We start from the raw sequence: 12321 nt of genomic DNA, 5'->3' as shown, positions 1-12321 counted from the left end.
AGAGGTGGTGGAACCGAATCCCATGCCAACAACTACAGCAGCCATAGTACATCCAGTCCCAGGACCGGAACTGGAAGAGCAACCAGCGCAGAACCAGCGCCAGCACTGACGCCAGCGCTTGCAACTCCATCGCCAGGGGGCGCCAATGGGCCTGAACTGGCAGCAGCAGACAACCCTACCCAAGAGGCTCAGCCAGAGCCTGAACTATCACCTAGTGCACCAGTGGAGAGCGGTCCACAGTCAACGGAAACAACCTCACCACCTACATCGCTTCCAGAGGGATCAAGCACAAGTCCACAGTCTACGGAGGAACTGGTGTCTCCAGCCTCAAGGGAACAGTTCCAGACTGAGCAGGAAGCCGATGACAGCCTTAAGACAGCTTGGGCGGCGGCACGGAGCAACCCACCGCCTCTCAGCTCTTCTACCCGATCCCAGTTTGTTGTAAAACAAAAACTTTTATATAACAAGATTATTTCTGGTGGACATCAGAAAGGCCAGCATCCTCAAAAACAGTTAGTAGTTCCAACTAAGTACCGGGACAAGCTCTTAAGCTTGGGCCATGACATCCCAGTGGTCATTCTGGGGTGAACATAACCAAGGACAGGTTGGGGAAGTCCTTCCACTGGGAGGGGATGGGCAAGGACGTTGCCAAGTATGTCCGGTCAAATGCATAAAAAGTGTTCTTCAATGTCAAATACCTTGTTGTTTACATACTTAGTAGTATATGTAATAGTGCATGTGTTTTGTTAATCTGTTTATTTTAAAGTTCTAGAAGGAAATCACCGCCAGTGTGGGTCCCCCAACTGTCTGCGATTTGGGGGGGCGTGTCATAAACAGATAGTTAAGGGTTAAGGTCTCTTGTACCTGTAAAGGGTTAACATGCAGTACCTGATGACCACCTGACCAGAGGACCAATCAGAGACAATTTCAAATCTCTGTGGAGGGAAGCCTTTGTCTGTGTTCTTTGTTAGAGTGCTCTTTTTGGATCTAAGAGAGGCCAGTCATGTCTCCAAGTTCTCCTGGAGTAGTTCCTACTATCCAATAGTGAGTATTAATTAGAAAGGTGGATTAGTCTTATAATTTGATTTCTACATTTGCAATTGTGTGTTTGCTGAAGGAAATTCTTTATTTCTGTTTGCTGTTACTTTGCTTTTACTGAGAAAGAAAGGAGGAGGGATTCTCTCCAGAGATTAATAAGTTTAGACCCTGTGTATTGTTCCATCTTGGATTACAGAGACAAGTTACTTTCTTTTTATTCTTTAATAAATCTTTTCTGTAAAGGACTTGGTTAATCTTTCTTTGGGTGGATTCTCAGGGAAAGGGGAGGAGGGAAGCATCCCTCTGTAGTGGATCCCGGTATCTCTCCTAGGAAAAGGGAGGGGGGAGGAAGCAGGGGGGTAATGGTTTATTTCTCCTGGGTATAAGAACTCCATGGATTTGGGGCTCTTGGGATCCCCAAGGATTTTGGGGAAGGACTGTGTCCCAATCCACGTACCTGATTGGGTGGTGGCAGCTTTTACCAGATCTAAACTAGGATTTTTAGTTTAGAGGGAAACCAAGGCAGGTCCCCATTTTGGAACCCAACAGCTCTAAGTGGGGGTGGGACCTATGACAATTCCCAACAAACCAGACTGCCTAAAATGGCCAAAGTCTGTGCTTTTTGCTTTCTCCTCAGAGGCTAGAAACAGTATAATAGCCCACAGATATAAGTTATCATACAGCTCTTTATATGCCAGCACATTTATTCTTAAAGCAAAAGCATTAGAGAGAAAACATATTAAAAATAATAAAATAATGTATACACATGCTAATAACCTTACCTGAGATTACCCTCAACTCCAGCAAGGGCTTCAAACCCCACCAAAACTGTTTTCTGTTATTACAAATTCAAAACTAGCACACCCATGCTTAGGTCAATATTTCCTTTGTACAGCATGGGCCTTTCATCTTCAGGTTTCGGGAACAAGTAATTAGTAGAAAATGATTCCCTCCTCAGGACATAGCTTCAAAAGGCTGGGCTTCTGTATAACTAGAGGTAGGAATTTAAATTTTCCTCCCCCTAGAGATTGCCCAGGCAAACAACTTAACACCTTTTGTCCAAACTTCCATTCTTGTCCTGCAGATTGTTCAGTATAGTCCTTTGAAGTTCATAACACTTCTTGGCGGGGGTGTCACAATATGACATAACTTTTGCATTTAATACAATGGACTCCAAAGATACTTACACTTAATTCAATCAGGCTATTCAAGGCTATTGCAGGAAATTGCCATCAAATCAGTTGTAAGTGCCCAGCTCTGCCCCCACATTCACTTCATTAGGAGACTTTCAGACTAGATAAAGTGACCTGCTGATAAGAATGGGCTCTGCAGAAATTGAGGGTAAAACAACACTAGATGATCTCCTGAGGTCCCTTCCAACCCTAATAATCTATGAAACAATTTTTGTTCCTGACATTTTTATATTGCTGCAGATGTAAACTTCATATTATTCATTGTTTATCTATTGGGAGAAAGCTGTGCCAGAAATTCAAACACTTATTTTCACTGGACCAAGCCTTCAAATTGATTTATAAATTGCTGTGCATGAACTGCCTCAGCATGGGGGTGTTGGACTAGATGAGCTCTTGAAGTCTCTTCCATCCTGATGATTCTGTGATTTAGTCTATGATTAGTTTTTAATATTTGGCTTTCCTTTCCTTTTCTTACTAGATGGTGCTGGAGTAGGAAAGCATAGGAATTGATTAACAATGCATAAGCAATATTGAGGTGTGGGTGAGGTCATTCTGGTTTTTTTCAATAATTTGGTATTTTTATTGTATGTATGATTCCTTACTAGATGAGGACAGAGTTAAGAACAGCTGCGCAAAATGTTCACAATAAAGTTGGATGTAATTTACCTGAGTTTCAGTTTTCTTGCAAAGTTTAAACTCAGACCAGATTCTCTGAAAGGTTCCCTAAGGTTCACAAATCTTTCAAGTGAACTTGGGTCCTGTTTTGAATCACTCCAGGCTGATTTTGTGGCATTTGGAATAATTATGCTTAAGAGCCTGGAGACAAGCAACTAAAATCAGACTATTTCATGTCTGCTTTGAGGACAGATGAGTCCCAACAGACCAATTACTCAAAACCCATGACAAAGATATCAAGAAAGTTAGACCCTGGAATAAAATATCACACAATAGACCCAATGATATATGGAAATTGAGAGTGGCGAAAGAGCCCAGACAAGCTTCTAAACAGATGGTAATTTTGCTGCACCCAAGCCGCCTGCTACTATGTACTGTGAGATCTGTATAATTAAGAGAATAACATACATTTGAATAACTTCATCTATTCCCGATGCCTTATAGACCAGTGCAGAAGATGCCAAGGGTACAATCCTAGCCCCTTTGAAGTCAATGGGGCCAGGAGTTCACCCCAAGCATATGGTTGGTGTATATCTAGCTCTAACAACCATTTGAAAATACAAATATACAATTATTTGATTTAAAAAAACCTGCTTCATTAAACTTAATTCAGTAGAACTGGAGGCTTCACTAAGCCGGAGAAACAGTTTAGACTAATTTTCAAAGAGCTCCACCCACTCAACTCTTCCAATTAGATATTGACTGCTAGAATACCTCACCAATGAAACACAAGACAGAAGCACTGTATATAAGAATGTGCATTGGATGAACATACTCAAAGGACAGGATTTTTTAAAATAAGATTAACCTTTTCATGTGTGTTGCATACACCACAGGCCTATGATGTTGCATTTAAACCATGCAGAGTTTATGACTGTGCATGGCTTAGACATAAAACAGGGGGATCCAGGAGGTTCTGACTAAAGCTGGTTGAAAATTGTGAAGAAAATATAATAATAATTGAAACTGGCCAATAACTTTTGGCATTTTTTGTTGCAATTTTGAAACGTCAAAATATTTTGTCCAGTCTAGTTTTGATTGTTTGGCTTTGAAATTCTATCTCATACTCACAAAGCATAGAAAATCCAGTGAGAAAAGCATGCATTCATATGGATTTAAATCAAATTGAATGTTTGCAGGAACTCATGTGAAACAAAGCTGCTACATTTCTCACACCTTATTTAAATCTTCTTCAAACCCTGGGATGTTACAAGTTGACAGTGCCTCTTTAAGAACGATAACACTAACTCACATTTTACAACCCAACATTTGCATATATTTATGAAAATTTTGTGCCAGTGTAGCAATATATGTTATAAAATGGTCAAGTGTAAGTAAATATATATATTGCAACATCTTTCCTGTACATTCTCTTTATTTATACATATATTTACTTATACTTGCATGTTTTATAACACGCTGTGTACTTTTTATAATGTTGAAAGCTTACAAACTGTTTAAAAATATTTTTATAATGCTTACATTTATAACAATTCACAATGAATGTCAAATGAACATATTGAAAATTGTCACACAAATTAAAATTTAAAATGAAAGTTGGCAAAAGAGATTAGTTTTGGAGAGAAAAAAATCTAATATCTGAAAACATTGTCATCTGGCATCACTAAGGCCTTCTGAGTTTATTTCTTTCCATTTCTGTCTCTGTTAATTCATCTTTAAAAAAAAAAAGAAAGACGTATGTTCCCATTATTTAAGAAAAAGCCAATGTAGCTGTCTGACTGTCATTACAGAAATGCAGGCACACTGTTCACAGTCATTTATTAATAACATTCTCATTTTCATAAAGTACAGGACAAATGGAGCCTGCAGGTATGGAGCTAGGTCCAAAAATACTTTGATTTCACAATAAATTTATACCTGGAGGACCAAACGGTACAGTTCTGTATTTGCTGCAATTTCTTGCTAGCCTTTATTTTCAGTTCCAAACTCTTGTTTTTAATCTAACAGTCCTAGTTTTAACAAAATACAAGACACCTCAGAACCTCAAAGTTCTAGATGTGTGAGTACTGTGTAATATCCATAATATGCTTTTTCTTCAAGTTTGATGATAAATATAATATTAATTTTTTTATTTCCTCAGGGTAATTCAAATAATAATTATACAAAACCTACAGAGTCATTTGATGAATCACAGTGCTGAGTAAATGATATCTTTTTTATTTTACTTTAGTGAGGTCAATACAATATGTCTTACTATCCCATGTTGCATTCTATTATGTAACAGCTCTCTGGAACTGGACCCGTTTTTCAGTGAGATGAGGGAATATCCCTGGCCCCCTGTGCAAAACCTGAGTGAACAGGCTGTGTATACAGGACCTATCTGGAAGATAGGGAAGGCTGGGATCACACTAGGAAAGACTAGGAGTAGCTTGGCAAAGAGACTTGGACTGGGAACAGTGGGGTGGATGGAAGGGAACGAGGGAGTGGGTACATGAGAGACAGCTGATGAGGAGCTAGTGTGGAGGAGGAGAACTGGGATTGGGTGGGCAAATAAAACTGGGACTGGGAGTCAAATGTTGTAGGAGGACACTGAGACTGGAGACAGAAACTGGGACTGGGAGTCTGTAAGGACAGGGAAATTTATTTATTTATTTTTTTAATAATTGGAGATATGCCAATCTCCTAGAACTGGAAGGGACCTTGAAAGGTCATCAAGTCCAGCCCCCTGCCTTCACTAGCAGGACCAATTTTTGCCCCAGATCCCTAAGTGGCCCCCTTAAGGATTGAACTCACAACTCTGGGTTTAGCAGGCCAATGCTATGGGGTGACTGAAGGCCAAGGCATGTAGATTGAGACATATCAGATAATGAGCTGTGAGAGGGGGATTGGAGTAGTCTGGGCAAGGAGACTGGGGACCAGGAATTGGAGGGTAGGGAACTGAGAATGAATTTCCTAGCAGACCGGGACTAGGAGGTGGAAAACTGAGATTGGGATGGGGAGTCCAGAGAGGGAACACTGAAACCAGCTAGGCAAGGAAACAGAGACTAGGATCAGAAGCTGAGGAATGGAGTTTGATCTAGGTGAGGATAATGAGATTGGGATGAGGAGTCAGAGGTGTTAAGAGACAGAACTGAGACAGGAACAGGTTGGATGGGACAGGGCAGATGGGGTCATGCTTGGGAGAACTGGCAGAAGAGGCTGCTCACAGAGCACCTAGAGCACACTGACCTCCAGAGCCTGAAATCAAACCTAAGATTCCTGAGTCTTGTCATTCCTCTACTGTCAAGAAATATCTGTGAAACCCATTGGTAAACTGTGTCTCATCCCTCTCTAGTGCTGGCCAACACAGAGGGTGACCACATATTATTGCTATCACTTCCAGTCCTGCTGATGACCCATGTGGATGTAGGTGTATTACAACTTGTTGGATTTTATATTTTTTCAGTTTGTGTTTTTTAAACCAAGGAAATTATACACACATATTGTTAAGGTTGTAATGTTGAGTTCTTAAAGTTGTGGAATACCAGAAATAAGGCTGCTTGTGCACACAGCCTCTCTGTGACCCATACCTTTCTTGGTTCCTTCATAACTCTGAAGTACTGCTAACCTCACTGCCTTCAAAAATAATGAAATTCTGCAGTCAGGTTGTGAAGCTTTTCTCCATAACCATTAAACTTATTAGCTGCTCATGTACTCACAGGGATGCTCATGTACTTGAGGAGCTGGAGCTTTAAGAAAAGCACCAAATATCACAAGACTTGCAATGAAATCAGGAAAGTTGGCAACACTGGACTTCTGCTGCTTTTGGAGCTGTGAACACCTTCAGAATAGGGCACAATTCACTGTAAGTGAATTGAATGTACATGAAAGATGTTGCAATGGAAATTAAAAATCCCCTATTAATCCAGGGGTACACCACAGGTTTTCACCATATGTCCCACTAATGCATCTCAAAACCAAGCTGGAGGGACCATCTCTTGGAATGTGAAGGTAGCTCAGTCTCTAGGTCTATTTGGTATTTGGCCTCTCTTCTGACACTATCTATTAGGGTCAAATCTGATTTGTGATTTTTAAAAAAATCTTTTTTCCTTCATTTGTCCACTGAGATCTGGATTGAGAACTTCAGCTATATTTCACATGGGTCTCAATAGGCATTAGGTTAAAATAATTTTTAGTCACTATTCATCTAGGTCAAATTCTAACCAGTAACCAAGAGGCTTTCAAATCACCCTGAGCCAATAATCTATCTGCTCATTCTGTCAATATAACACAAGGTTAAAACTGGAAATACATATGTCTTACAATTCACCTCCACACCTCTTTTATTCTCAAGAAACTCTAACCCGGTAAATTATTTTTAACAAATTCTGTTAAAATTAGGTCACTCCAGCTTTTTGCTACCTCTAGTTGGCCAGATACAAGTTCTCAATCTGCTATTCAAAGTAGCTGCTCAGTTTGTTTTAGCTGCTTAGGTGACTATTTAGGTGTTTCACAGTAACGTCATTGTCCTGAGCAAACATGTCAGAAATTCCTTGAAAATTGCAATTATGATCTATTCTGGCAAAATAAAAGTTCTATGAAGAAGACAACACTGATCCTGATCTGCATGTGACAAGCACTAAACACTAAGCTCAGGAGGCTGTGAAATGTTCAATGTTAGCCTAACTCTCAGTCCCAGTTTTATTTGCCCACCCAATCCCAGTTCTCCTCCTCCACACTAGCTCCTCATCAGCTTTTGAAACTCCCCCCTACCAAAAGCATGAGTGGTGTTAACCAAGGGAAATAAAATAGCTTCAATAAATAGAATGGATTTTTGTGATAAAATCATGACACACTGTCTCTGTCAATAATGTAGTGCTTTGAGAAATAATCTAAGGAAATGAACGCTTCAGTGAAAAGCCTGAGATTTCCTTTTCAATACATTTGCTGCTTGTGAAAAGTGCCAGAACGACAACACTGGAAACTGAAGCCCTCTCCCTATCCACAGAACCAGTAAAGCAAAGGCAGCAGGCAAGCAAATGTCCATACCAATGCATATTAACCTTGATGTACAGGAACTACCTTAAATGAGGATAAAAGAGGTCTTTCTATTTTCCATATCTGAGAAAGCATAAAAGATAAGCACCCTCTGCTTCAACTGAGATGGTCACCAACTTCACCAATTGTACAGTGGTTGTCTGTATAGTAGAAACTGAAGCCATCTATTCAGTTAATAAAGTCTATCAAGCATCTAGTGGATGGTAAGAAATGTTAGGCCACTACCAACCTGGCTCAGGTCCCAACCAGTGACCTACCTATGAAATATGTCCCCCTTCCTTTCATAAACTCTTTTCGCTAAGTTTAGGAGTCAGCTTCTGGATACAGCATATCCTGTAATGTATTAATTAAAAACAAATGTTCACACAAGGAGTACAATTTCAACTTAAGCAGTAATCACTGTAAAATACTGGGAGGCAGCCATTTGCAGTTACTGAATTTAAGATTAAGTTATTTGAAATCCTTCCCTTTGGAATTTATTAGTCTCGTGTAAGCATAATAAACTGTCCTGTTTAGAGGAAAGTAATAGCAAGCATTTCCCCTGACACTCATAAAGTCTCCACAACTCCAGCCTCAGCATTTTTAGAAAAAAACAGCTCTTAATTCCCGGAAGCCAAATCAGGACACAGCACAATTGCTGTTGTTCTCATTCCCAGATTTTATAAATTCCCTTTTCAACTCTAACAGCATAAGTCTATCTGTGTTTGAAGTCCTTCAAATTCCAGAACCCTCCCAGGCTGTGTTCAATTAAAAATCTCAGAATACAAACAAATATGTATTCAACTGATGATTCAGATTTTGTAGAAAAGTAGCCTTTTGAAGTTCTTCTAGTAGAGTTAGTGAGGAATTTTTCAACAAACATTTTTTCTATCAAAAAATGCCTCTTTGTTGAAACTGAATTAGGATGTTTTGACATTTTCAGGATGAAAAGGTTTTATTTGTTTTTTTTTTTCAATAGAACTTTTCATTTAAGAATTTAAGCTAATTATGGTAGAACATGTTTCAAGATAGAAAAATGAAAATTAAAATGAACTATTTCAAAATTATCTAAACAAAACACTTAATTTGACCTGAACTGTTTTTCAAATATATTTCCAATTCACAAAAAAATTCAAGATTTTGACTTTGTATCCAGTTGGGTTGGGGGGAAAATTGTGACATCTCAAAATTTTTCACACAATAGGAAATATTTCCCACCAACTTCTATTTTGTAGAACCCTTGCTGATTTTCACAGTATTACTTACACCCTTGTGTTGTACAGAAAATATTTTCTAATTAACATACACTTAACATATACAAATTCTTGAATAGGGGAAGGTAAACCTGACAAACATCAAGATTTTACAACACTTTAAAATTCTATTTTGGATTCACAATATAAACTGCTTGAGTTTTTAAAACTGTTTTCCATTCATTTAAACTTATCCCTTCCATTAAAAAATAAGCAAAACTGTATTTCAAATCAGGTAAAGCCTGTACTATGTATAGTCAACTCCCTAAAAATCTAGCATGCTGCAAGAGCTTCCCTCTCTATAGCACATAGGTTGCACTTTCCCACCTTTTGAATTTACCATTTCTTCCAGAAAACAACTCCCTACAGTGTTTTTATTATGGGTCCAATGGCTTAACCAAAGTAATTTTAAAAAGATAAAATAAAAGGAAGGAAAGAACTAGGACAGCCTCTGACTTACATTCTTGAATTAGTTTTTGTAGTAAACTTACACAAATTTCTATTAGTCTAGAAAACAATTTAGCATGTAGAGTGTTGGGTTCCAACAAATTGTCTGAATTTTAGTTTGTTAGCAAGTTTTTGTAGTGATATTTTGATATTTGGGGAGGAAAAAAGGATAGATCATTCATTACTTTTTTTTTGTGAAAAATATGTCCTCATTTTTAGCCAGTCTTGGTTAAGAGCTATACTTCACCATTAGTTATAAAGTGCACTGTTTAATGGGTTTAATATGCCTAAAACACTTTCTCTTTTTATCAGTTCACACTCCCTAATGGAGCAATCATTCCCAGCTAAACCCAGCCCCACTGTCCTATCCCTGGGTTCCTCTACAATCTCTGCATTGAGTGAGGGAGCAGTTCCCAGCTCTTTTCCACCTGTGACAAAGTGCAAGGCATTAACAGGTGTACTCTGATATCTCTGGCACTAATTGGCACCCCTAGAGAGGTCTGGCTGGGGAATGAAATGCAATTAGCTAATCAGGACAACAGTCTGAGTGAGCTAAAGGATTAATTAGCCCATCATCTGATGACTGATAAACAAGGCATAGGAAGGGAAGGCAATGAAATGGGGGTAGGGCTGGGCTAGGCTAGGTCATCCCAGCATCAGAGGGCTGTCTAGGAAGGGCAATCTCTTCTTTTTGGGCTCTGGGGAAAGGGATAAGAATATACGAGACATTGAAAATAATATTTCACAAAACTATACGTCTAGGTGGTGGGATCTGAAATAAACAGCATGGCATGATGCAAGAAGGCAGGAGTGAAGTGTGCCTTGATGCACTAGGAAGCTATGGATAGACTTTATACACATGTGCTTGTGTTTTTTACATGTAGCAGATTTTATATAGAGTATTTCAATGCCATTTTTGTATTTGCATTTCTTATTGAATCCATATGGGTAGGTGTAGATCAGGGTGCATATTCATGCTTATGGGCAAGGATCTAATGCTTGAAAAATAAGTAAATTAATCCCTTAAACTCTACATTGTTTAAAAAGATGTCTTCATATTATTCCAACTAGAATTTTAGAAGTTTCATGCTGATTTCATGAGGCTGAAGGGAGAAAACTCTTGCATATGTCCATTGGCTTTAATTTTTTACCTGAAATATGATTCATATTTAAGTAATCATGTAACAAAGTGGACATACTTGATTAGTGGGTAAGCAACATATTTGCTTAATGAAAGTGGGTATAAAAGACACCTGGACATCATAGTGTTGAGTGAAGTATAACAACCTACATAGAAAAGACTAGAAAAAAAGGTGGTACTAAGGGTAAGCTTGACAGGGATAGTGGAAGACTGGTTGGATTTTTAGTTAATTTAATTTATTTAATTTATTTTATGGGTATAGCTCTCAGGAGTATTGATAAGGATGCAGTTTCAGGCTAAATTATTTGAACCTAAAATAATTTAAATAAACTCTTCTCTTAGTTACTCTTTATTGTTGTTTTAAAAAGATGCATCTCTTTTGTTCTTTTACATTCTTTTTATTTTTTAACAAACTTCAATTAGTATAGTATAAAAGAAAACTTCCTAAAGAACCTTTATAACAAGAATCATGTTGTCCTATAGCTCAAACATCACTTATTTCAAAATACATTCTAATTTTAAGGAGTTAAAATACTAATAACTCCCATCAATCTTCAGATAAGTTCATGCACCATTTATTTTATTTTAGCTAGCAATGGAAATAGCAAGGAATTATTTTCTTGTACTTGATGGATGAGTGAAATTAAGTGTAACATGCAACTGAAGCCTGTCTGAGGTCCCAACTCCCACTGACATCACTGGGAGTCCTGTACCTGGACCGACTGCATTATCTGGCAATAGGTTATTGTACTTGAGCTATTCAGGAGATGAAAATGGCAACAGAGAAATATACTGAACGTGTAAGTAGTGTGGTGTGGAGGGATGGAGGCCTTGGATGTTATGGAGAGTGGTTTCGGATGATGGAGACGTTAATAGCTCTAAAGAGCCACAGAAAGAATGACTGAGATGAAGAGATGGGTATTGTGATGATGGTTTGGAAACAGAGTGAAAACATCTTGGGGGGCTGAGGAAATGCTTCAGAGCAGAGAGCATTGTCTTTTCATTTTTGATCTAATAACCTATCTGGTTACAAAAACTTCTCACTCTGTGTAATTTACCTTTGAAAACCACAGCTTTATTTTTTTTTTTTGCAAAAATTAAATACTAAAATGCTTCATATATCAAGTAATATACAGTAAGTATGAGTCTACGGGTCTGAAAAAATCCATTCTCGAGGTGTTTGTAACTCTGAGGTTCTAGTGTATTTATCAACACTCTAGACATCGAGTGCAAAATGTGCAAAAAGTGTCAAGACCAAGAACCAACTAGTTAAAGACCATATGAAAAAAAAATTAAGAGCCAGATCTTCAGCTGCTTTATTACAGTGTAGCTCTTTTGGCTAAATTTCCTCATTAGGGAAAGTGCAAATTCTTCTGCTCTGGCAAACTCTAAACAAAGTTTAAAATAACACTGCAGTCTGAGTATCAGAGGGGCAACCGTGTTAGTCTGGATCTGTAAAAAGCAACAAAGAGTCCTGTGGCACCTTATAGACTAACATATGTACTGGAGCCTAAGCTTTTGTGGGTGAAAACCCACTTCATCACCCACGAAAGCTTATGCTCCAATACATCTGTTAGTCTATAAGGTGCCACAGGAT

This window comes from Mauremys reevesii, linkage group 8 (assembly GCF_016161935.1).
Source record: "Mauremys reevesii isolate NIE-2019 linkage group 8, ASM1616193v1, whole genome shotgun sequence".
In the NCBI taxonomy this organism is placed as follows: Eukaryota; Metazoa; Chordata; order Testudines; family Geoemydidae; genus Mauremys; species Mauremys reevesii.
Note: the sequence above shows the minus strand (reverse complement) of the source record.